Source organism: Alligator mississippiensis, chromosome 1, assembly GCF_030867095.1.
Source record: "Alligator mississippiensis isolate rAllMis1 chromosome 1, rAllMis1, whole genome shotgun sequence".
In the NCBI taxonomy this organism is placed as follows: domain Eukaryota; kingdom Metazoa; phylum Chordata; order Crocodylia; family Alligatoridae; genus Alligator; species Alligator mississippiensis.
Genome location: NC_081824.1, coordinates 459,741,807 through 459,767,460, shown reverse-complemented (window position 1 = coordinate 459,767,460; position 25,654 = coordinate 459,741,807). Strand labels below are relative to the sequence as shown.

The window sequence follows — 25,654 nt, the reverse complement described above, 5'->3', positions numbered from 1 at the left end:
TGTACACTAACATCCCACACCACCAAGGCACAGCTGCCTGCCTGAAATACCTTCAAGAACATGGAGCAGACTCAGATTTGCAACATGTTGCACAAATCATCCACTTCATCCTCACTCGCAACTATTTCATCTTCACCAATAAGCACTTCCTCCAAACCACGGGCATGAAGATGGCCCCTCAATATGCCAACCTCTTCACGAGCTACCTAAAGGAAAAATTTCCTGAAAACCTCACCATCAAACCTGGACTATACCTGCATTACATAGATGATATTTTCATTATCTGAACTAAACACCTGGATCAGACCTTGAGAGAAATATTCCCAGCCCCTCTGCTCCTGACTTGTAAACAGGCCCCTAACTTTGCCCAACTCGGCATCAGAAGCAAACTCTCCAACACCCAACAGAAACGCAGATTTGCCTTGGCAAGGAAAGCTTACCCCGTCAGCACTTCTCTACAATCGCTGTTGGCACGGCCACTTCCATCAACAACCCTATAAAGAAAAACAGCAGAACCCATGGTTCCTATACATGCCTTTCGCAAAATGTGACTTACCTGATCCAATGCACCAAGTGCCCTCATGGCAATTGTGTAGGTGAAACTAAACAGCAATAACAAACCAGAATGAACTCTCATGGAAAAAAAAGAAAAAGATGAAGATGTGCACCCACCATTAGGAGTACATTTCTCAAAGAGCAACTGTTCCCTCTCTGACCTCACTATCCTCACGATCAGGGGAAATCTGCCTAACGCGTTTAAAAGGTGAACTGGGAATAAAAATTCCTAAAATGGACCCTAAGAACCAAGGATTAAACGTATTGGGTTTACAGCACATTAAAATTCATCTAACTCCTGAATGCTTTCCACACAAGGAAGGTGATACTGCCCCTCCTTCCTTTCGACAGGCCTTGATCTCCTAGTAATCAGCTTTTCTTCTGCTATTGTGCATTTGTTACTTCTAAGCATTTCTTTCAGCCCCTCCCCTCTGCTGTGTTTCACTATGCTGTGCCTCAACTCTTGTGACCATAGACTGACGAAGAACACCTTGAGTTCAGAAATATGTCTAGTTTTATTCCAGCTACATACCTGGTCCAGTAAAAGATACCACCCTGAGTAACTCTTGCCTCTCTCATAGACTGTATTTTGAAATGCTAGATCAGGATATATAATGATACAGATAAAGCAAAGAGGTATATAAATGGAGGATTTTTATTTGTGCAACATTAGACTTGGAAAAAAAAAATTGGGACAGATTGTTTCTCCTATTAGATGCATCAGTGAACTTAGCTGCCTAAGTGTGATTCTATTCCACCTTCCCTGAGCCTCTGCAAAACTGTTAACAGAAAAGGTGAGTGGGTCCTCCTCCACCTCGCAGCTATTTGACTCCATCTTAATAATCACATGGCACTGGCCATGTCTACATGACATGCTTACTGTGCAGTAGCTCATTAGTCCTGCACAATAGCGTCACAGGGCATGAACAATGACACAACGCTACTGCATGCTAGTAACGATCTACTGCACAGTAATGAGCTACTGCACAGGCAGCATCACCTGGAACTTGTGCAGGGACGCTACTGCACAGTTACACCGGTTTCTGCACAGTCATTTAATACTTGTTTGTGCAAGTACTAAATGACTACACAGTAACAACTGTGCGGTCAGCGTCTCATGTAGACTCAGCCTCTGCGTTACAAAAAGTAGACGCAATAATGGATTTTCAAGGACTGAATAGGGTGGAAAAGAATCACACTTAGGTGCCTAAATTCACATAGACATCCAATATGAGTTACAGACTCAGACCCACAGGTGCTTAAAACCATTAGTCAAGATTACCACCTACAATTAGCAATGGGCCACCACTGTTATATTATAACTAAAGGAATCTGTTCTACAATTAACTTTAAAAAACCCACAATGTACCATTTCAAAGTTGTTTTAAAATGAATTAAATGGATTAGTTCAGCATGAAACACATTTTAAAAAATGGAAAAACAGTATTTTTCAAATCCCCGCATTGTTCATTAGCTCAGATAATTATCCTGGGCCTCTCCACATTTTAACTCAGTGCAATTCCATATAAAATCACTTTTTATTGATTTCTATTCTAAGTAAACAAGAATCTAGAAACTACAAACTGGGGACTCAATCCTCTTGAAAATGTATGTGTGTAAATACAGAGTAGCGCCACTGACTTTAATAGACATTCACAGATTTACACCAGTGCAGCTGAAAGTGGTAGTAGATCTTGTATGCATCAATGCTTTTCTTCAACTTTATTTCATTCTCAGCCTCGGGGAACACAGCAGCCGAGGAGGAGGACTGCATCCCAAACAAAAGGTTCTCAGATCCCAGTGTTAACATTCAAGAAATACAGCGTTTCATACATTAACTGCGTAGGAAATATAGCTGGAAACCCCACCCCAAACCTGATCACCCCTTGATAATATCTCATAGTCTTCCTCCAACGTATGTTTAAGTAGCATTTATGTTTTAAATTCTCATGTTATGGTATCAGTACCAAATGCATTACAGCCCCCTCACACAGCTATGCATAAAATCAATATTTTGTCTATTAATAAATCAATTCTGACTGGAGGATATTTCCCTTAGGGTGAGCATGTAAAACACCTATTGAAGAGATTCATAGATTTGGGGAGCAGAAGGGATCATTAGATCATCTAGTCTGACTGCCAGCAAAAAACAGGCCATAGCATTTCACCTTACGCTAAGCCCTAACTAACGTGTTGGACTAAAGTATAATTGATGATCATTTATTTTTTGTATTGAGATATCTTCCATTACAGCATCCCATCCTGATTTGCAGACATTGAGAAAGGGGAAGTATACTACTTTGTTCCAATGGTTAGTCACTCCCCCTGTTAAAAAAGTATGCCTTATTTTTTCATTTTAATTCACCTAGCTTCAGCTTCTAGCTTTTGGAATGCCTTTTGTAATGTTTTCCTCCCCTTGAGCCTTTTATTACCTGCTACTTTTCCCCAAGGAAGGCACTTAGACACTATAGTCAAGCTACCTCTCATTCTCCAACGTAGTCCATTTTAAACTCTTTACATAGCTTTACAACTTTTAAGAGTAGTATTGTTAGGATAGGATTAGATAGGGGCTAGTCATGAGGCACATGGCAACATGGCACACTGCAGTGCCATGTACAGATAGATAGCAGGCTAGCTTGAACACCTGAAGCAACATAGCCATATTACCACAATACTTTGCCCACAAAAAATGCACCCAGCTCCTCAGCAGGGCTATTTAGCTGACAGGGTGACTTTGTTTCCAGTTTCTAACTAGGCTGAGGTGCCTACACACCTCAGAAAATGCCAGCTCTTACTCATTTCTTTGACCACAGAAAAATAATAAAGCAATTCTTCTGTTGCAGAGAACTCAGAAAGACCACAACAGGTCTGAATGCGGTTGATGCTATGGGTTCCTGTTTGAAACCTCTGGGTTTTTCTTGTGAGCCATGTCTGTACACCCAACAGCGCTAACACTGTGTGGCACCCTTGACAAGATCTCAAGGTACATCAGGATACCGTGGCACGCTAGGTGGGAATCACTTGTTTAGACATAGCTGATCCGGCCTTGGCCAGTGGGCTGGACTAAACAACCTTCTGAGATCCTTTCCAGGCCTACTTATTTCTATGATTCATGTGAAAAACTAGCATTTTCCAGTGGAAAAACTGCCTCTAAAAAATTCCCAACCCACTCTAGCAAGTACTTACCTCTGCCCCGTGCATGGCCTGTACAGGGTCTGGCCAAACTGCATCACTGTATTGGAAGCACAGGAACTGCTACTTAGCTCCTTCGTCCCACAACAACGTGGATAAAGAAAGGAAAGGAGACTTGGCTTGATGTTGGCCAACGGAGATGATCAACCAAACAGCAGGTTGTGCTTTGAACCCCTTCTAAGAAATGTGGCAGGTGGAAATTCCATGTGCCACTTTCTTTAAGTGCTATTAACACAAGGCAGCCTTAAATAAATAAAAACTTTGGCATTTTAAACATAAGGAAGTACCAGCCTGAACCATCTTCCCTCATGGAGTTATTCAATTATTTATGGTAAACATACGCCAACTGACAACTCATAAACCAATCTGAAAGTGCACCAGTGTCAGGGATTATGCCAACACATAGTTAAAATCCTACCGACTAGCACAGGGGTCCCAAAACCATTTTGGATTTGGTACTTCAAAAAAAAGTTTGTTACACTGCTGTATGTAATTATGGATTAAAAAAGGAACACTTCATGTCACTACAACCACACTGTAACAACCCCAGGAACCTAAGATAATATTGAATTATTGTTCATTTGTTTGCTTCCTTTTTCCACATTAATATTTTCCATTTCCCTTTTGCTTTACCATTCCCGTTCCTTTTCATGTGCCCCCAACAAGTTCACCACATGTCCCCAGGGATACACAAACTGCAGTTTGCGAAACATAAGACTAGACCAAGCCTTAAATCTGGTGCTTATCTTTCATCAGCAAAATAAATACATATGTACATGTACATCTGCCTGCTGGGAAACTCTCCAGAGATGCATGTGCCCCACACATCAATAATTCCAGTTCTACGGATGATGGAAATAGCTTCACCGTGCATGCATAGTGGTGTGTTGATCACTGGACAGCTCTTCATAGCTGTTATATTTCAGTGATTACCTTTACAGCATGTGGGAAGACAAATATTAGTGAATCCTGGGAAAACAACCCTACAAATATATCAAATAAAAGCAAAATGCCTCTTCCAGTATTATTCATTTTTAGTCCGGAGCTGTCCAATGTCTAAGCAGCTGGGGGCTGAATACCCTGTGGGCTGCATCTGCCAGAGCCATGTGCTAGCAGGAGCTGGATGCCTGTGGGCCACACCACAGCAAGCCACAGGGTCCCCAGGTCACATGCTACATGGATGTCCCTTTGCTGTAGTGCCTGGAGTCCCCCCCAACCCTGCCCACTGCATTGTGCACCTGCACCTTGCTTCCCACTGCTGCACCGCACATCTACCCGTGCAGGCCTACCCCACCACTGCATCATGTGTGCACATCCCCTGCCCCTCGCTGTACCATGCACAGGGAATCAGGCTTGCCCTCAGCTCCCTGGGCCATGCTACATCACACTGCCCTGCTCCTTGGGGTGGGGAAAGGAGCAGAAGACAGAGGAGGGAGGGGGAGCTCACAGACTCTTGCTGCAGCAACAAGAGCAGCAGCTGGGCAGGAGCCCTTTGGCAGCAACTTAACCCCTTGCAGGCCAGTAGCTGGACAGCCCTGCTTTAACCAACACCTACTTCACAGAGCCATTCAGGCAAAGTGGAGAAGTATACAATATACCTCCAGCTAGCTAGATAGTTTCAGACAGCAGTGCGCCACTAAAAAAAGGCTGACTTAAAAAAAAAAAAGCCAGAAATAAACACATATTTCTATTTCCTCAAATGTTCAATGAAAAATTAACCACATGCATTCATTTCTGTAAAGCCAAAGTGTTCTGTTCCAAAAACTTCACATTACATATATTACATATTATAGGTGTCAAAACCTGTTGCCTCAATAAAGTCATTTTGATATTCTCAAAATTATATTTTCAGAAATTATGTTTTGTGGGACATTTCTAAATGGGATCTTTTCATTCTGATTGGGGGGGTGGGGTGGAAATTGCAAATGACAGAAATTCTGTAGGCACTGAAATGTGGAGTTTTAACAGCCTTAGCTGAAAGGAGAGTGGCCATTTCCTGCACTGAGGCAGTGTTAAAAATATGGGAGTCATATCCCCTCAAAGCAGCAGTTCTTAGCCTTTTCACACTCAAGGCACCCCTTGCCACACTAAAGGCACCCCTTGGAAAATGCCAGTCCTTACTTTTCACTCCTGTTTTGACTACGGAAAAATAATAGAACAATTCTTCTATTGCAAAGATCTCAGAAAGACCACAACAGGACCGACCGTTTTTGACACTACGGATTCTTATTTTACATCTTTTGGTTTATTTTGCAATTCATGCCTAACAGTGTTAATATTGCAAGGTATCCCACAGCACCCTTAAAAGGATTTCTCAACACTTCAGTTGAGAATCTGTGCTACAGATAATTGAACGAGTGGACCAACTGCTATGGGTGAACCTGCATCACTCCAGTACAAGCTCCCCGAGGCTTCTCAAGCATCTCTTGAGAATTAGATTATGTAGTTTTTCACCATCAGCAATTATGGGATATTTTTTATTTCAGGGCACAGCCTTTGGAACCAGGCTGGGCTACCCATTCATATGCTTGCAGGTTTGTCAGCCTTCCTTCCAGCTTGCCCTCTTTGCCTGCACCTTAAACTTCAACCTTCTTGAAGCTGCGGGCAGAAGGACTCTGTATGAAAGTATAATCAAGAGAAGCAGGTACTGTCGGACAGTTTCTTTGTACTTTGCATCACCCTCACTCTTGTCAAACAGAACTGCAATCCCAGTGCCATATCCAAAATGGAAACCACTAATAATCCTCTTGGAAGTACCATGCCATTCCACTTGCTCAGAAATGAAAGCCATTTGACCCATCAGGTGCCTTCCCCATATGAACACAACCTACAAAACAATGGTGGGGTTCCCAAGAAATAACCTAGAAAGCTGACTGCATATATGAAGCAGAATATATAAAGTAAATTAGAAATAACTTGAGTTTTCACACCATTAACCAGGAATGAGGTAGAGCCCTGGTGGAGTCCAATGCCCTTGAGCACAGAGCCCTGCTATTTATATCTCACCCTTCATTCAGAGAATGGCACAACTTCATGTCTCCATGAAAGTACAACCATTCAATCCTCACTTTTCTATCCAAAAAAACTCCAACTAAATTAGATCTTGAAACCAAGCTCTTGATTTCTTTTTGCAAAACTGGAGTCCTTGTCAACTTGAATTCCATGTGAATCAACACAAGGACTTAAAAAGAGATAGCCTAAGGTTAAAAGTTTTGGGCATAAGCAGGCTTAATCACAGATAATAATTAACATTCAAAACAATAAATACAGCAGTAAAATTATATAAACCCCAATAAACAAACTCCTTAGCTCCTATTTTGTTTAACTGAAAATGTTAATCAACATTTACTTAAAAAAAGAAAGGGTAAGGTCCCTTTGATTATAGCTTCGGTGTGTACTTAGCTATTCTTAAAGCATTTATTTCAGCTTTGAAATAGACTACCACATGGAGCGCCTGAAAGAAAGAAAAAACCATAGCTCTACAGTAAACCCAACATGGGACTCCGAAGTAAATTCAGCAAACCAACTACAGTAGCTGAAGCTCCAAATTGAAAGGAAAACAAAAAGAACCATAATTATCTTTGGAAGTTTCCTAAGTGCTCAACCTCCTTAGACTGGACATTAGGAAGAACTTCTTCACAGTTCGAGTGGCCAAGGTCTGGAACGGGCTCCCAATGGAGGTGGTGCTCTCCCCTACCCTGGGGGTCTTCAAGAGGAGGTTAGATTAGCATCTAGCTGGGGTCATCTAGACCCAGCACTCTTTCCTGCCTATGCAGGGGGTCGGACTCGATGATCTATTGAGGTCCCTTCCGACCCTAACATCTATGAATCTATGAATCCTCATGCCATACTTACCTCATGGATCTCTTTGCTCCATAAACAACTTTATACAACATTTTTAGCCATGCTGTCCCCTTCCATCACGATTCTGATCACCCCTCCCCATTTTATTCCCTGTGGCAATAGCATTTCTTCTGCAATCCTAATAAATAAGTTATTTTCATCATTTTTTTAACTTGATGCGTTTTCTGATCATAATTTTAATACTTAGAGCCATACTAAGTGCACTAATCAGTACCACCATCATTAAATCAATTTTATCTGAAAACATAGTACTTTCGGTGAACTGGCTTATGTTGATCGCTTCGCTAGCAAATGTCACTACAACTTTTCACACCTGAACTATACTCCCATGTGCTACATTCATCTGAGATAGATTATAAGTGCTATAGACTGTCACCTTGTCATTTATAATGTCTTGTACATCACCCAATATATTATTCACTATTTCTATGGTTCCTGAGGAGTTCAAATAGGAATAAGAGGCCGACTGCAGAGACAAACAACATAACAAAAGTCTCCATCGCAGACAGCTCATGGTCTAGCATTTAAACAACATTCAATATGCAAATCAGTGAGAAAATGAAGAGGGAAGGGAGCAGAAAGACAAAGGCAGAGTAGAAATAGATATCAATAATTAGCTTCAGTACTTTTCCATCTTGTGTCTTCTCTGTTTCACAGCTATTATTTTCATGCCTTTAAGTTTCCTGCCAGCATCCCACAAAATGGAAATTAAAAACTTTCAAAATGTTCATTCCCTGCCAGCAGCTATAGTCCATATCACAATCACTGGTTTCCAAAATATCTTCCAAGGTCTTACCACCAGGATATTCATTTGACAGTACAGTGTAAATAAAATGCATGCTGCAGTTCCTAATAATGGCAGACATGCCTGCCCACAAACTAGTGGGAGCTTACAAGCAAAATGAGTTGTTATACTGAAAACATGGCTATTTTTTCTTATAGTTCATACAAAACCCAAATCAAACTTACAGCAAAATTAAGGAAAGAAACTGAACTTCAATTGTGGCAAAGTCACTAAAGCCATGACATTGGTCATGTACTGTGATATCAGACTACACTGTATACACCTACAAACCTGCACTATACATTCATTTCAACTAATGGTTCTCATGTTTCTGATACTAAAAAGAAAGCAATTTAGAAAAATGTTTGCTCTTGTCTGCCTACACAATAATCAAAAGTAACATATAAAGAAAGGATTCCACCCAAGCTCTTTTCTACTGTAGAGCTACATATTACAGAGTCTTATTTCTGTATTCTCATGAGGGCTTCAAAATTTCAATATGATAGCATACTGTTACACCAGATAAGCTCCTGATTAGGAAAGTTAATTTAAAAAAATTGTAAAAACACAAGTCAGGTAAATCCCAGGGGATATAATCTGAATGTGCCATGCTATAGCACAAAGCCTACTTTTAGAGACATGTAATATTCTGTGTATGCCTTAACAGCTAAGGAAATATGGAAAAGGTTGTAAAGTTGGTAATATGGCACTCCAGTATTCTGTGTTACTAAGCTTAGAGGGTGTTGGTATAGTCATGTTGGTCTAAGGACATAAGCAGACAAGCTTCTTTGGGTAAATGTGATATATTTTATTAGACCAAATAAATACTTGGACAAATTGTTCTTTACAAGCTTACAGACACAAACACCCCTCTTCAGGCATAGGAAGAGTCTGCCTTTGTTTTGTGTGCTCTCCTTGGTGGAACAGAAGCCAGTATGCAAAATGCAGGTCTGTGGAAATGCAAATGTCTGGCAGCGAAGATCAGAGGTGATAGGAGATAGTAGGTGCAAGACAGGTAGGTGGTGGGAAGGGAAGGGAAGGGGGGAATGTTGACCTGGTGATAGAACGTAACTGGTAAAATGCAGAGAGGTGACCTGGGATTACTGGATGGCAGGCAGGCCATAAATCCAATGCTTATATTTAGACAACGATGTTTTATATCCAGTAGAGTTATGAACTGAAGTTTGTAAGCTCAGCTACGAAAGGTGTTTGTAAATTCCCTTTGAGGATTAGAATTGAGAGATTGGAGAGAGAGTGGTTGTCTTGTGAGAAGTGTGCACCCACAGGTAACTGGGTATTCTTGTCTGTGATGGATTTTTGGCATGCATTCATAATGGTATGTAGTTGTTGTTTGGTTTCTCCTGCATATTTTCCACCAGGACATTTAGTACATTGGATGACATATATTATTATTCTGCACCTCCAGCTTGCAAAGAACATTTTTCCAACTATTTAGTTGGTCTAATAAAAGATATCACATTTACCCAAAGAACCTCGTCTGACTAAGTTTAGAGGGTACTTTAACAGTCCACCTAAAACTTTCTGAAATTATCAAGTTTGTATGCCATCACTTTAATACTTGTGTGCTATGACCAATTAAAGGCCATAGTAAATTAAATACAGAGTTACCCCAAGACTTTGTAGAATCATAGAAAAATATGGCTGGAAGGTACCTCAGGAGGTTATCTAGTCCTACCCTATGCTCAAGGCATGTTCGTCCCCATCTAAACCATCCTATACAAGTGTTTGTCTTTCCTGTTCTTAAAACTGCACAAACAACCATCATCCACAGCTACCAGGAACAGTGCCTGAAAACATCAGAACACACTTGCTCACCGCAAGTAAAGGATGGAGAAAAGGGCACTCTCAGTGCCCTGCCACCAAAAAACCCAGAAAGCAGTTTCTTAAGTACACTCAAGATATCATGCCCCCATCTCCAGGGGAAGGCAACCGCTCCTCCCCACGCACACAGAGTCTATGCCAACGTGACTGTGAGGTTAAATTCCTTCCTGATCCCAGATGCAGCAACTTGTCAGACCTGGGGCACATGGACCCATTCATTAATGAGGCATAATTATAGTGCATTAAGTTAACTACCTGTAATGGCAGGTACTTAACGCGTTGTAATTGGTGCTACTATGCACTAGTGCAAATTAACAGTCTTTTGTGATGTTGATGTGCAGGAGACTAAATCTACTGCAGATTAGTGCATTATCATGGGTTTTGCCCACTGTGCTAATATGCAGAAGAATTAGTCTACTGCACTCGAAGCATCTCGTGTAGATGCAACCCCTGAGTAGAGAAGCAAACCCTTAAGTAAGGAACCTCCAGGCTTGTTAAGTCCCATCAGAAGCACTTGCCACACCCAACTCAAAATCCCCATCCTTGGCTGCAGCCAACACCAAATGTTACTGGGGAAAGTTTTCAAAAAAAATCCTAACACCCATAGCAACAGGAAGAGGAAAATTTCCTACCAGCAGAGTCCAGAAACCTGGAAAAACCAAACACCTTCCATTCTGCACTGCATCCTGGAGATCACAAACACGACTTCATGTAGTACACACCCTAACTGGACAGCCAGAGCTCCCCTTTTTATCACTCCACCCCTCAATAAATGTGCCCTACTCTTTAATTCTGTTTTGTAACCAGGTGGTTGTGTTCTGCTTTATTATCCTGCTGCTAAGCACAGTCCTTCCCAATTTCTGGGCTTCCAACTGTCACTCTTCACAGCCCATCCCAAATATTGCTGCTCCTATAGCTCACAAACTGCCAGGGCACCAAAGACTTCTTTGAAAACCATGGAAACAAAAAAGTGAAAACTTCTGACACTTAAGTGACCCAAGTCAATAAGTGACTCACCCTATGCCTAAAGAAGGGTATTTGTCTGAAAAGCTTGCAAAGAACAATTTTTTCAACTATTTAGTTGGTCTAATAAAAGATATCACGTTTACCCAAAGAACCTTGTCTGCCTAAGTCAATAGTGTGCTTTCATAAAAATTCATCAACTCATCTGTAAGAAAAATGCACAGAGGTGTATGAAGAGTCTATGGGAGCACTTTCTTGACTAGTTTTCCATTTCTAAGCATGCCAGCTTTGTTATAACACACAAAATTGCTCAATTTCATTTGACACGGACTATCTATCCAAGCCAACTTACAATTTAATATATAATTCAAAGCCAGCGATTCGTGGCCTCTGGAATCAATAACCAGGGTACCTGCACAGAATTTTACACAAGGATATATCCACACAGCCTGAGCCACAACAAAGTTCCCTTGCCTGACTCTTAGCAATCAGACCTGAAGTGGAGCTGATCTGGTTGAACCTCTCTCCCCCACTACAGCTTCTAAAATGTAGCCTGCATAAACAAATTTACTCTAAAAAGGGAACTACTAAAACACATTTTCTGTAAATTGATGAGAAGATACAATAACTGATGTAAAGTGCTTGGGTTTTTTTGGAAGGTTGGAACCTACTATAGAAAAATCACACACAACAGTAAGTCACCCATATGGTAATGTAATTTAAGTATTGTCCTCAGAATTTAAGGCATGTCCCATCTCAGTTCTAGTAACTCAAAGGTGTGATAAAAACAGATAGGCTTTACACCTGGCTGTTAATCTCACTTAAATAATTATATTGTATGTACTTTTAACATTTGTAGGTGAAGGACTTAGGATGCAGGTCCTGGAAAGCTGTGCTTCCGACCCAAAGGCAAAATCAACGCAACCAACTATTTTTTGAATGGGAAAACCAGGTTATATATTTAGAAGAATTCTTGGGGTAAAATCCTATCATACATACCTGTATATCTACTGAGAAATGAGCGGCAACATTTCAAACCAACTTTTGAAGGGGTTGATTTAAATGTAGGATGCCAGAAGCAACCCATTAGAATACCATGTCCCTCTGGATGTATGTCATACTCCTGATTATGTAATAAATCATCTAGGCTGCTTACAGATGTGAAGAAAAAAAACCCAAAATAAGGCACTTTATTTTCAGCTCAGTGCGTCCCCGCACCAAGCACAGCACGTGCCCAAAAGAGGCATCACATTAGTTTGACCCCGCTCACCCAACCTCTTTAAAGATCAGGTGCTTCAGCAGGGCTTTTTGAGCTGGGTCAAACTAATGTGCTTTCTTTTCCGGTAAAGTGCTGTTTGTTTGTTTTTTCATATCTGTTAGTGGCCCTAGTCTCCTCCTGGACAAGGGTTAAAGAGGGCTTCATTATCATGCAGATACTACACTGGAGGGAAGGTCACAATGTGTGTGCAGAGGAGATGTCATGGCCAGAGAAAGCTGATCCTAGAGAGGAGGCCCAGTTTAAGGCAGACCTGCAGTATACCAGAAACTAAACCTTCCCTCAGAAGCTCTGCTTTCTGGCCTTGCCCTATTGTCATTGTTGGCAATCCCTCACAGCTGAGGATGATCACTCCCTGAGTCAAGTAAAGGGTAGTAGATAAGTCCATTGATGGCAAAGAGAGCTGATCCTAGAGCCACAGACTCTCTGGCAGATGTCACAGGTAGTGGCTAAGCAGAGGTTTGGACCACAGATTGCTTGGTTTTGTTTCCTTTCCTTCCATTTCTGTCATTTACCTTCTCTCCCAAGGTGTTGTCAAGGAGCCCTGTCCTGGGTTAGTTTTTCCCAATTTGTGATGTCAATGCCACACTTATTTATGTTTTTCTTAAGGATTTCCTTGAAATATTTCCTCTGGCCCCTGCAATTCCTTTGTCCTTGGCCAAGTTGGGAGTACAGCAGTTGTTTTGGTAATTAGGCATTAACATACAATACCCTGTCCACCCCATCTTACATTGAATAACCAATGCTTTCATACTGATGGTGTTAGCGTCGGTGAGGACACTGGCATTTGCATGACAATCTTCCCACTTTATGCAACGATCTTCTAGAGGTAGCACTGGTGATGGCACTCCTCTTCTCTAGGCTTTTCAGGTGGTCCCTGTAGGTCACGCAAGCTTCACAGCCATAGAGAAGAGCTGGGGTTACCACAGCCTTGTATAATAAGAGCTTTGTTTGAGTCCTGATGTCATGATCATTGAACACTCAATGATATGGACTTCCAAAGGCAGAGCTGGCACATCAGATACTACACTGGATCTCCTCAATGTTGGCCTTCTTTGAGAGATGGCTGCCAAGGTATGCAAGATGCTCAACATTCTCCAGCTCCAGCATCAATAAGGATCTTTGCCAGAGAAGTTGATTGCCCTGGAGCAGGCTGGTGAAGTACCTTGGTTTTTACAATGTTAAGAATCAGTGCCAGGCACTGGTATGCTTGAAAGAAGCAGTTGTGGGCCATTTGTAGGTCTTCCTCAGTATGTGTAACAACAGTACAATCATCAGCATACTGAAGTTGCTCAATTGAGGCTGATGTAATTTTAGTTTTGGCAGAGATGAGAAAGACTGAAAGATTCCTGTACTCAGTGCCAATGCCATGTGGCAGACAGTCACAGATGAGCATCTTGATGACCACAAGAAAGATGGAAAACAGAACTGGTGTGATCACACAGCCCTGCTTGATGCCAGTTCAAATGGAAAAGGGCTCCATAGTGGACCCATTACATAGAATGGAGGCAGTCATCTGCTCATGAAGGAGTCTTAGGATGGTAACAAATTTCCCTGGGTAGCCAAACTGTGATAAGATCTTCCATAGAGCCTTGAGGTTAACAGAGTCAAAGGCTTTGGTCAAACCAATAAAGAACATACACAGTTTCTGGTGATGTTCTCAGCATTTTTCCTGGATCTGCCACATCACAACAACCATGTCCATGGTGCCTCTCGATGGTCTGAATCCACATTGAGACTCAGGAAGGATTTCCTTGGCAAGAGGGAGCAGTCAGTTCAGCGGAATTCAGGCAAGGATCTTCCCAGCAATGGAGAGGGCAATACCTCGATAGCTTCCACAGTCAGCCTTATCTCCTTTTTAAAAAATAGTGACAATATAGCCATTCCTTAGGTCAGCGGTGGTGTTCCAACTTTAAGAAACAGTGTGTGGAGCTTGTTGGTCATAGTTTCCTGACCAACTCTGAAGATATCAGCTAGTATGCCATCAGGGCCAGATGCTTTGTTGTTCTTCATCCGTCTTATTACCTGGTGGACTTCTTCAGAAGCTGGGGGACTGGCAAGTGCTTCCCCTATGGGATGCTGCAGGACGGATTTGATAGTTTCATCAGTCACCATTGATTCCCAGTTGAGGAGCTTTTGGTAGCACTCCTTTCAGTGGTTTTTCATGGACTCATCTTTGAGGAGTGTACTGCAGTCTTCACATCTAGGCGGGGTGAGTCTGCAAAAACTTGGTCTGTACACAGGCTTGATTGCACTGAAGAAGCTCTGCGTGTCATGATTGTCAACAAATAGTTGGATTCCTTTCACTTTGTTTTTCCACCATTTGTTTTAGGTTTCTCAAATCTTCCTCTGGGCTTCAGCTTTAAGCCGTTGAAAAGTTCCCTGCTTCTGAATGGACATAGGATTATTTTGTCAGTCACAGAAAGCTTTTTTCTTCTGATTGAGCAGGGCCTTGATCTCAGCATTGTTTTCATCAAGCCAGTCCTGATGGTGCCAGGTGATAAAACCAATTGGCTCCGTGCAAGCCACATGGATGGTCTCTTTTAGAGCTTGCCAATCTTCCTCAACACAAGTGTTATCAGCTTCAGTCCTAAGATTGGCAAGTTGCTTACTGAGATATGTTTGGAGGGCTTTGTGGTGTCTAGGGATCTGAAAGCATTTCAAGTTGTCTTTGGACTGATTTGGGTTGCTTTTGATGTTTCAACTCAACCCTGATGGACATAAATGGATCTCTAAATGATGATCAGTCCAGCAGTCATCAGCTCCTCTCGATGCATGATATAGATGCTTTTACGATGATGTAGTTTAACAGGTGTCATTGTTTTGAGTGGGGGTATTACCAAGTTGTTTTGTACTCAGGCAGTCTGAAGATAGTTTTAATAATGACAAGGTCATGCTCTGAACATTTACTGAGTAAAAAGATGCCATTGGAATTGGCTTTGCCCATTCCTTCCTTCCTAATGGTGCCCTTCTATATGTTAAAATCCTGGTCATCTCTCGCATTGAAGTCTCCAAGGAGGATGATCTTGTCCTGTTTCAGGATGATAGTCAGGATTTCATCAAGGTCAGTATAAAACTGTGCTCTCTGTTCTTTCTTGGCATTGAGTGTTGCACTGACAATGGTAGCAATTGAATTGTTGGTCAGCTGAAGGCAGAGAGTCATGAGATGCTCATTTATGCCATCAGGAAATTCAGTCATTCAGCTGACAATCTGGTTCTTAATGGCAAAACCAATGGCATGAATTCACCTGGCATTTGCAGGCTATGACAGGTGACTGTATAGCCAGAAGAATGTACAGTCACCCCCCCTCCTCCTTCGGATGGCCAAAGGTGAAGCAACATCACACAACTACCGCCTGCACGTGGATCTGTGACTAGGGACTCCTGGCAATCACTTCATCTGTCCACATCACCACTTGTCCACAAGACTATGTAGAAGTTATGGGTATTGGTACTCGTTATTGGAGTAGGTGATGAACCAGTGGGAGAAGCCTGCACATGATGTGTTTAAATGAGGAGGCCATTGCACATTGACAACAATAAGAATCTTGGCAGAGGAGAAACCTGTGTCCAGTGGCAAGGAGATCCAAGACAATTGGGTTTACTCTTCCACTGCAGCCTTCACCCACCTTCACAGCCCTTGAAAAGTATGCCTTCTGCATCTGCTTAATTCACTACTGAGGTCTTTGTGTTGTGTTGGAATGGACTGCTCTTCATCTGATACCTCACCTTTGACCTTACCACCATGGGTGACCCTACCAGGAGTACAAGACTCCCAACGGTGTTGCTGTTAGGGTCAATCCTTGACCCATACAAGCACATTTGACAAGTTCCCCTTTTAAGCCTTGAGCATACACTGTTCTGGTGACAAAGATCACTCATTTTTGTTAGTGTTTAGTTGTCATTATTAAATTAGGTCTTTTTATATTTGCCTAGGCTGATTATACCTGAGTATGCATTGCAAATTATATTCGAAAACTCAGTCCTAGGCTTACATACTAAGATAAAGGAATGTCCGAATTCTACATGTGCAGGCTCAAAGCAGCAATAAAGTACACAAATTGGATTCTTAATAAGCACCTAAAAAATGACTAGGGGGTGTCCAAATTATATTTGTGTGCCCAAGTTTGAAAATTATGTTCCAATATATTTTCCACAATTAAAGATTGGATTTATTTCTAAGTAATCCATGCAAACAAGCTTTTAATGTAAACACTACTTTTATGAGCAAACGATCATTGGAGCAATTAATTTGGTCAATCTTGTTTTGTTATCTAAATTGCCAGATGATTTAACAGGACTATTTTAGAGTAGTAAAACTCACTATTCTTCCAATAAAGAATAAATATTTCAATAAAGCTAAGCAGTGGCAGGCAGTGGTTCCTGTGCTTTACACAGAGGAGTAGAGATTTTCAACCCTCCCTAAAGTGTTTCCAGTATATTTTAAAATGTATTCTCCTTAGCTATAACTGACTGAGGACCATAAATAAAAATTATGCAAGTAGGATATGTTTGCAAAATGATTACAAGCCACTTCATTTACTACTTCCATCTTTCGAAATACAAAATTGATGGGAAATGCAAGAATGCTGGCTTCAAAAATGGTGCCCAAGTGACTGAAAAATAAGCATCACAAGAGGTTCAGGAGACTGTGTAGGTAATGTATGAGCATGAGGAGCCTCATTATTTACCAAGTGCTTAATTTGTAAGCATTATTATTATGCTCAATATCTTACTAGCACTGTGAAAAGTAGTGGGTACATCTCAGAAATCTGCCTACCTCTCTAAGAAGTATGAAATTCCACCCTACACAAGTGGGATTTGCACTTTACAGTAGCCCAAACAATAGTATAAATCAGCTCCAATCCTTTATTATTGGTGTTGTTTTCCAGTAGGGTCAATGATGTAGTAGGTGGTAAATGCTATTTTAAGTATTTCTGAGTACTTAAATTGGTATCCTATACAAATACAAAGAAAATGCAGCACCAGGAAATATGAGACAGTACAGAGCCTTCAGAAGCAGGCAGCTTCATGCAAGTAGCAATGCTCAGAAATGTCTTAGGTTCATGGGGAAATGGGTGATAGCTGTGTCCTGGCACCATCTCCAGAGGAGAATCCTAATAAAGGAATGTCAAATGTTTTAAAAGCTGCTGACTTCACATGTACAGCAGCTGCCAATGGGAGAGCAGACACGGAAACAATTTGGGTCATATCTATACCTGCCAAACTGAAAATAATCCTTGTCAATGCTGAAGAGAAATAAATCACTTCTCGGGAACAATAGATGAATAATAGTTTTTAAAAAACCAGTTTAGTTTGCAGGGGTTTACATCCTGATTCTGATTAAAGCCACAATCCGAATATAAACTTCTACAGGTATAAACAGAAGGATTTGTGACAGCTCTGTTGGCAATAATCCCTATTGCAATTTCCACCAGTGAAACTGAACCTCTGTACATATTATTTCCTTCCTTTGTGGGTGTGTGGAATGAGAAAAAGCAGTAGCAAAAGTACAGTTTTGCAGGTAGAAATTTTTGATACTAGGAGAACTTTGCTAGTATATTTATATCAAGAAAACTCCTAGCATAGGTCTGTTATCTTTATATAGTACCGTACCCATGTTGGTCAATATAAAGGTTGGACCAGGAAATTGTCCACATGAACATTAATTTGTTATCCCTGTGACAGTTCTTACTTATGAATTTGAACACCATGTTGCTAAATCCTGCTCTGTTACCGATGTCAGTTAAGAATGACTCCATTGCACTGAAGTGCTCAATCCAATTTGAGCCTTATATGTGCCAGAAAACTAATGAGGAACAGCAGTTAGCATAACTAGGAGTGAGTGACCTGGAGGACTAATTATGAGGGGTCACAAGAATGGCAGCCACTACTGCCACCTGCCCTAGCTGCTGCAACTATCCAGTGTGTAGAAACTGGTTGTTACACCTCTGAGAAACAGTGCAACCAAATTCTAAAACTTGGTTGCAAAATGTATTGGTATATAACTCACACGGGCAAAACATACATATTGTAGAAAAGACACTACAATATGCCACCAGGTAGCATGGTACAACTGAAAAGCAGGCATATTCCATGCCCTTTCCTTCACCGATAAACTTGCCACATGCTACAAAATCCTTGGTGACATTAAATTTTAATTGACTAACACTCCAGCTGAGGAAGTGCATCATAACTGGCCTTTTCATAATATGGGACATATTGAAGCTTCTTGAATTATTCATTGTCATTAATTTATCTGGAAAACATAATCCTTTCTTCTTTTGACAATGGATTTGAGAACAGACTTGGATTCTCACTAAATCACTGTGGAAAAGACTTACCTCAGCCAGGCAAAGAACAAAGCCAGCAGGACGCCATGCCAGAACAGGAACACGGCAAAGTGAAACCACGGTGGACGGGGCCGCCGCAGTAAAAGAAAAAAAAAGAAAAAAAGTGGCAAAGCCAGGAGAAGCCAGGACCAGCTGCCACATCAGTGTGGGCATGCTTTATAGCAGCATGCCAGGGCTGATTTGCTTCCTGGACCTCAGAGGCCTTCAATACAGTATCCCACCCCATACTGGTGAACAAGTTCAGAGGCTGTGATGTGGATGACTGCACAGTCCGGTGGGTGGTGAATTGGCTAAAGGGTCGCACCCAAAGAGTCATGGTGGATGGGTCGGTCTCGACCTGGAAGGGTGTGGGCAGTGGGGTCCTGCAGGGCTCGGTCCTTGGACCGATACTCTTTAATGTCTTCATCAGTGACTTGGACGAGGGAGTCAAATGTACTCTGTCCAAGTTTGCAGATGACACAAAGCTATGGGGAGAAGTGGACACGCCGGAGGGCAGGGAACAGCTGCAGGCAGACCTGGATAGGTTGGACAAGTGGGCAGAAAACAACAGGATGCAGTTCAACAAGGAGAAATGCAAAGTGCTGCACTTAGGGAGGAAAAATGTCCAGCACACCTACAGCCTAGGGAATGACCTGCTGGGTGGCACAGAGGTGGAAAGGGATCTTGCAGTCCTAGTGGACTCCAAGATGAACATGAGCCGGCAGTGTGACGAAGCCATCAGAAAAGCCAATGGCACTTTATCGTGCATCAGCAGATGCATGACGAATAGGTCCAGGGAGGTGATACTTCCCCTCTATAGGGCGCTGGTCAGACCGCAGTTGGAGTACTGCATGCAATTCTGGGCGCCACACTTCAAGAAGGATGTGGATAACCTGGAGAGGGTCCAGAGAAGGGCAGCTCGTATGGTCAAGGGCCTGCAGACCAAGCCCTATGAGGAGAGACTAGAGAAACGGGACCTTTTCAGCCTCCGCAAGAGAAGGTTGAGAGGCGGCCTTGTGGCTGCCTTTAAGTTCATCACAGGGGCACAGAAGGGAATTGGTGAGTATTTATTCACCACGGCGCCCCCGGGGGTTACAAGAAACAATGGCCACAAGCTAGCAGAGAGCAGATTTAGATTGGACATTAGGAAGAACTTCTTCACAGTTCGAGTGGCCAAGGTCTGGAACGGGCTCCCAAGGGAGGTGGTGCTCTCCCCTACCCTGGGGGTCTTCAAGAGGAGGTTAGATGAGTATCTAGCTGGGGTCACCTAGACCCAGCACTCTTTCCTGCTTATGCAGGGGATCGGACTCGATGATCTATTGAGGTCCCTTCCGACCCTAACATCTATGAATCTATAAAAAGCCCAGCAGGATACCAGCAACCAGAACCAGAAGAGAGGTTCCCAGCTGGCATGGAGGAGCTGGAGCCAGAGTAGAGTCCCTCTGTAGGGATGTGGTGGTTGCCCTAGGGAGGGGTTTTCTTAAAGGACCAGAGCCAAGGAAGGCTTGATAACTTACCTGAAGAAATACCATGGAGGGCAGACATTGACAACTCAGACTGGATCCCAGTGGAGCCAGATAGGGCGAGGAAGGATTCAGGTCTGTCCCACGGCAAGTATAAAACCAGAAGGGAGAGAGGGACACCAGGGGATGGTACAGCCCGGGGTCTAGAAGATGCATAGACAAGATAAGAGGGCGGTAGGGAACACTCGGACACAGCAATGTCCAGATCCCACCGTCATAAATTAAGAAGGCCAAAACACTGAAGTGCTAGTGGCCCAAGAAGCAACACCTTTGGTTGGCGCCAGGTGGAGTGTAGGGGAGGCAGAGCCCCAAGCAAGAAGGACAATCAGGACAAGTGAAAGAAGGCACCAGGGGAGGCGAGATAGAACACCTTCCTCCCAATTAAAATAATTTCCAACCAAGACGTGGCAGGATAGACACGTGGGAGACTGACAAAAAGTCAGCACATTAACAAACCTGTCTCTTTCCTAAACCATGGCGAAACCAGAAAAGACCCTATGGACTCAATGCACAGGGGCAAGGGAGATTATACTCACCTTTATGTTCATCTGGTGTGACCTCCTGCATAACCCAAGGCAGAAAATGAATATCCAGTGGTGAAGAGAAACTTGTTTGCGTGCTAATATGGGTGGGGTGGGGTGGGGCAGGGATATGGAGACTATGCTTCTAACTCTATAGGAAGAACAGCCTTACCCCAAACACTGCAAGTTAAAAACTTTTTGCATGAATGTGCATGGGTTAAATACATAAATTTAGAGAATGTGACCATAAAAACATTGTTTGTGAAGCTACAAACCTCTTCCTGCAGCATAAATTTCAGGACAAGGTAAAACTGCTAAGTGATGCATGTGCATACCAGTTACTTTTTAAAATGGGACACTGGCAACAAAGTCTCAGTGAAAGCCAAAGATAATGTCTCACTTAAGGTATAGCTGCAAATTTACCCTCAAGTCTTGGGACACTATTATTGTAACTGAACAACACCAACCACAAAGTTACTGTAACAATCCTAAGAAATGGCTAGAAAAAGCACATGAGCACTCTTTGCCAGGTGTTTGTTGAACCCTACTGGAAGAGGTCCAAATAATTATCTTCTCACCATATGGTTAGCAAAGAACAAACAACACTATAATGTGTCTTCTGGGTATGGACAATGCTGTCTTTCAGTGATGTAATAACATTAACATATGACAGCATTTATGTTGTAAGCATTTTGAGAACTTAATTTGATAGTCTGTAACCAACCATGGTCTGATTTCTCATAACCCATAGGAATAGACAAAACAACACTATTCTGCTGGAAAAGGAAGAGTCCCAGCGCTCCATGGAGACTTTGCTTCTAACTCGCTAATATTCCAAAATACTGGAAATTTAACACACGCCCCCACCCCACAAGTCAGTGTACATGCAATTAGTTTACAACTACAATATCATATGCTTTTGAACATTAGTTGGACTTTATGAATATAAGATGCCAGCCCCTCTGCTTCCCGACACCACCACCTGGAGCCTGAGGCTGACCCCCTGTGCCCTCTGCCAGCCTGGGGCTGCTCCTCCCCAGTTCAATTTGCTGCTGTCCCAGGTGCATATGTAGATGCTGCACCCAAGAGCAGTTTACTCTGGCTCAAACAGCTCCAGAGTTTATTGCTTCACCTTAATTAGATGTGTAGATGTACCAGGGAGTCTTATGTTCAAAGGAACTGGTAGGTTTAATGATTTAGATAAGAAATATTTACTTTAATTCTTTTCCTTGTTGAAGTCCTAGATTCCTGGAAAGCATAAAAGACAAAAACAAAAACAAAAAAACTTAAGGATTTAGAGAATTTGATTTTTTTCCACTTAAGGAAAAAAAACTGTGAAAAATATATAGCACACAAGAAAATAAGGTGTAGTTAAAAGGGTTTACAGCCAGTCACCTGGGAAAACCTTCACAACTCGCCTATAAGCTTTATTGGTCCACAGAGTATCGCCTAACAAAAGGAAACAAATGGTGCTTTCCAGAGAGTTTATTTTTCAGTGTAAAGCCTCTGAGGTCTCCAATAGTCAAGAGTTCTGTAAGTTGTATGGCAGGTGTAAAGACCTTTTGAGATCGAAAACAGTACATTTTTTAGCTGCTTTTTCCTAAATAAACAACATGAATATTTCTGATGAACTGCCACAAATCTTCATATTCAAGTGGTACTAGCATGGATTTTATTTCCAAAAAAGTTTGTCAAGGCTTAAGATTAAGGACATTTGTGTTGTGTTGCCAACTCTTAATATTTTATCACAAGTCACAAGGTATTTGGGTTTTTTTCCTTACAGACCCAGATCCCTGAGTCAGGGGATGGCTGGAGAAACATTACTTTCATTTAAAAAAAAAATAAAACAAAACAAAAATAAATGTTCAGTCATTATGGTTGCAGACAACAGCTGGAAAACATAACTAATAGCATCTTAAAGGCTCAAAAGAACTTTAAATGCATTTTAAAAAACAAACTAGTCAGAGGGGACCAGCAGACATTGGGGGAGTCCCTTTTTCCCCGAGCACTACCAGGAGCGACTAGAAATAATGGTCACAAGCTGGCAGAGGGTAGATTCAGACTAGACATCAGGAGGCGCTACTTCAGTCCAGTTCCAGACTAGGATCTGGAACCAACTTCTGAGAGAAGTGGTGCTGGCTCCTACCCTGGGGGTCTTTAAGAGGAGGCTAGACAAGCACTTTGCCGGGGTCGTTTGACCCCAGTACTCTTTCCTGCCATGGCAGGAGGTCGGACTTGATGATCTGCTCAGGTCCCTTCTGACCCTACCAACTATGAAACTATGAAAAAAACAAACCCAATGAATTCATGATTCTTATGCTAGCCTCATGATTTCTTGGGCTTAGCTTGCCATTTTTGAATACTTGAGGTTAGCAATACTATTAGTGTACAACATAAGATCTTAAATGCACCAGAGTTTATTCAGCTCTGTAGATATCAATTTGTGTCCCAGTTGGTTACTATAGAAATGGTTGCAATGCCACAAAAGCTTGTGACTTTAGCACACAAATCAGCAAAAACTCTGTTTGTTTTATGTATTTGTAATAGACAAGAAAAATATTTGCTGCGAAAACAGATTATAAACATATTTCTCCCCAGAATACAACTGATTAGTGACTCTCTAGGGATAGGGACAAAAGTTACACATAAACCAGTTTAAGTGATCAAAAACTGGTTTAAACCTGCAACAGAACAGAAGCTCAGTGCACATAAACAAGTTTCAAAATGGCTGAAATTGGTTTAAGATAAACCTAGTTGAATGTAGTATCAGACTTAACTGATTTGGGTCAAACCGGTTTATGAAACTTCTGTCCCAGACCATTTACTGGTTCAAGTTAAATCAGAATCCCCCAGCATGATTTCTAGCCCTGGGCTGGGCTGGGCTGGGCTGGCAGGTTGGAGGTGCGGGGCAGAGGGGAGCAAACCCTAGCTGGGGTCTGAAAGGGAAGGTTAAACCCCACCCTCCCCCTGGTTAAACCCCACTTCCTCCAGCACCAAGCTGCCCTGCCCTGCCCTGCTCTGCTCTGCTAAACTTACTGAACGTTATAGCAGGCTATGACTCTGGACTACAAATCCCAGAGGCACCTGGAAACAGGAAGAGGAAGTGGTGAGTAACCTTGCAGAGTCCTGCTGCTGTGATGCTAGACCGCAAAACCCAGAGACCTCAGGGGCAGCAGGAAGAAGTACCAGAGAGCATGCTTTGGCACCCCCCAGCTTCTGACCTGAGCCACTGTAGGCATGTGGCTGCATTTCCTGAATCAAAGGTAAGTGGGTCTAGTTGTTTCTCAGTTTAATCTTTGCAGCTCAGACTAATCTGCAAAAACTGAATTGATTCAGAATTGGGGGTTTTGACTGTCTGTACCTCACCAAAGAGTCTGCTCTAAAGTTCACTGTAGTCAGTGGGAGACTTCATATTGGCTACAACAAGCTTTGGATCAGACCCTAATTGATTGGCATTCACAGGCAAGGTTTTCTTGAGAGCGCACGAATCTGGAACATTGCACTACAGATTTTTCTAATTATTTCCTTTTTTTTCCTGTAACATTTGAACCTTTTCAGAGTGATGAAGAGAAATAATTCAACTTGCAGATAGAGAAAAGGGAAGAAAAGAAAATCAGAACCAAAATGAATTAACAAGACATGTAGAAAACTTCTTTATTTTTTTTCCCTGTTATGGAGATTATAAAATGGCAACAAAACAACATATAAATCACTGCATCAAATTTTGTGTTTTTGGGATTGGAGACGAGGAACCTTGAATAACAGTTATTGATCTCCACATGCCTGGGACTTTATCATTAGGATCAATTAGAAAGCAGGATAATGCATGTTATGATGGCATGGGATCATTATAAAGAATTCCCACTGCAGCTCTAAAGATTTTACATTGGCCATTTTCCACCTGCTTATTCCTTGTTCTTGGCTCAGCTGCTAAATGCTTGTTTCACTCCAGCTGTTGTTCACTTCACAATGGATTAATATTAAAACAACAATGTTATATATTTGTTTAAATCAAGAGTTAATGGAGTCTCAGATTCTCAGCTCTAAAAGAAGCCATAGTTTGCATAATTGGAGCGGTCTACCTATCTGATTTTAGAATTGTAGAAAAATAACTCTGTAGAACATCTGCTTGAGCATAAGGCATGACAGGATGTGCAGTGTTGTGCCACAGTGATACACCTTGGGTGCACTGTGAGGCACGAAGCCAAGAGGCAGCTTCAGAGGCAGAAAGCTCTGGATCAAAATAAATTAGAGCTCTCAGTCTGTATTTAAGATGCTATCTATATTCAATGTCAGTCTTCTCTTTAAACTATGTGCTGACATGAGGCCAGATTCTATTCCACCCATTATGTGCATACGTGGTCTTAGGCACCTGAATGCAATTCTGTCCAAGTCCCTGAAAAACAGTTCATGCTAAGAACTTCAAAGCTTTATGGATACGACCCATCAGGATTTCTTAGGGCCTCAGATACTTTGAACTGAGTGAAGTTAGCTAGCAAATAAAGAAACGGACTGGCAAGTACTAAATTCAGAAAAGACAAGTGTGTTCCAAGAATAATGGGCAAATCCATCATTAAATCTCACCACTCTTATGAGCTTTCTCTTTTCTCCTTTATCTGCATCAACTTTTTAAATTATATTTGAATACAAAAAAACAGAAATGCTTGTTGCAAGTGGCTTGTTAAATCCCCTATAAGTTGCATTAAAGCTTCCTTTCCAAAGATATAATACAGGACTATTTTCCTTGAAAAGAGTCAGAAATCACAACTGCTGTACACAGATACAAAATACTGCAGCAACAG

The 25,654-nt window shown here is 41.9% G+C and overlaps 1 protein-coding gene across 4 annotated transcripts in view; it reads right to left on the bottom strand.

Annotated features, from left to right (window-relative positions):
* DLG2 (discs large MAGUK scaffold protein 2) overlaps window positions 1–25,654 on the bottom strand; it is a 1,595,452-nt gene that overhangs the window by 1,230,887 nt on the left and 338,911 nt on the right. The gene's annotated exons all lie outside the window — the stretch shown is intronic.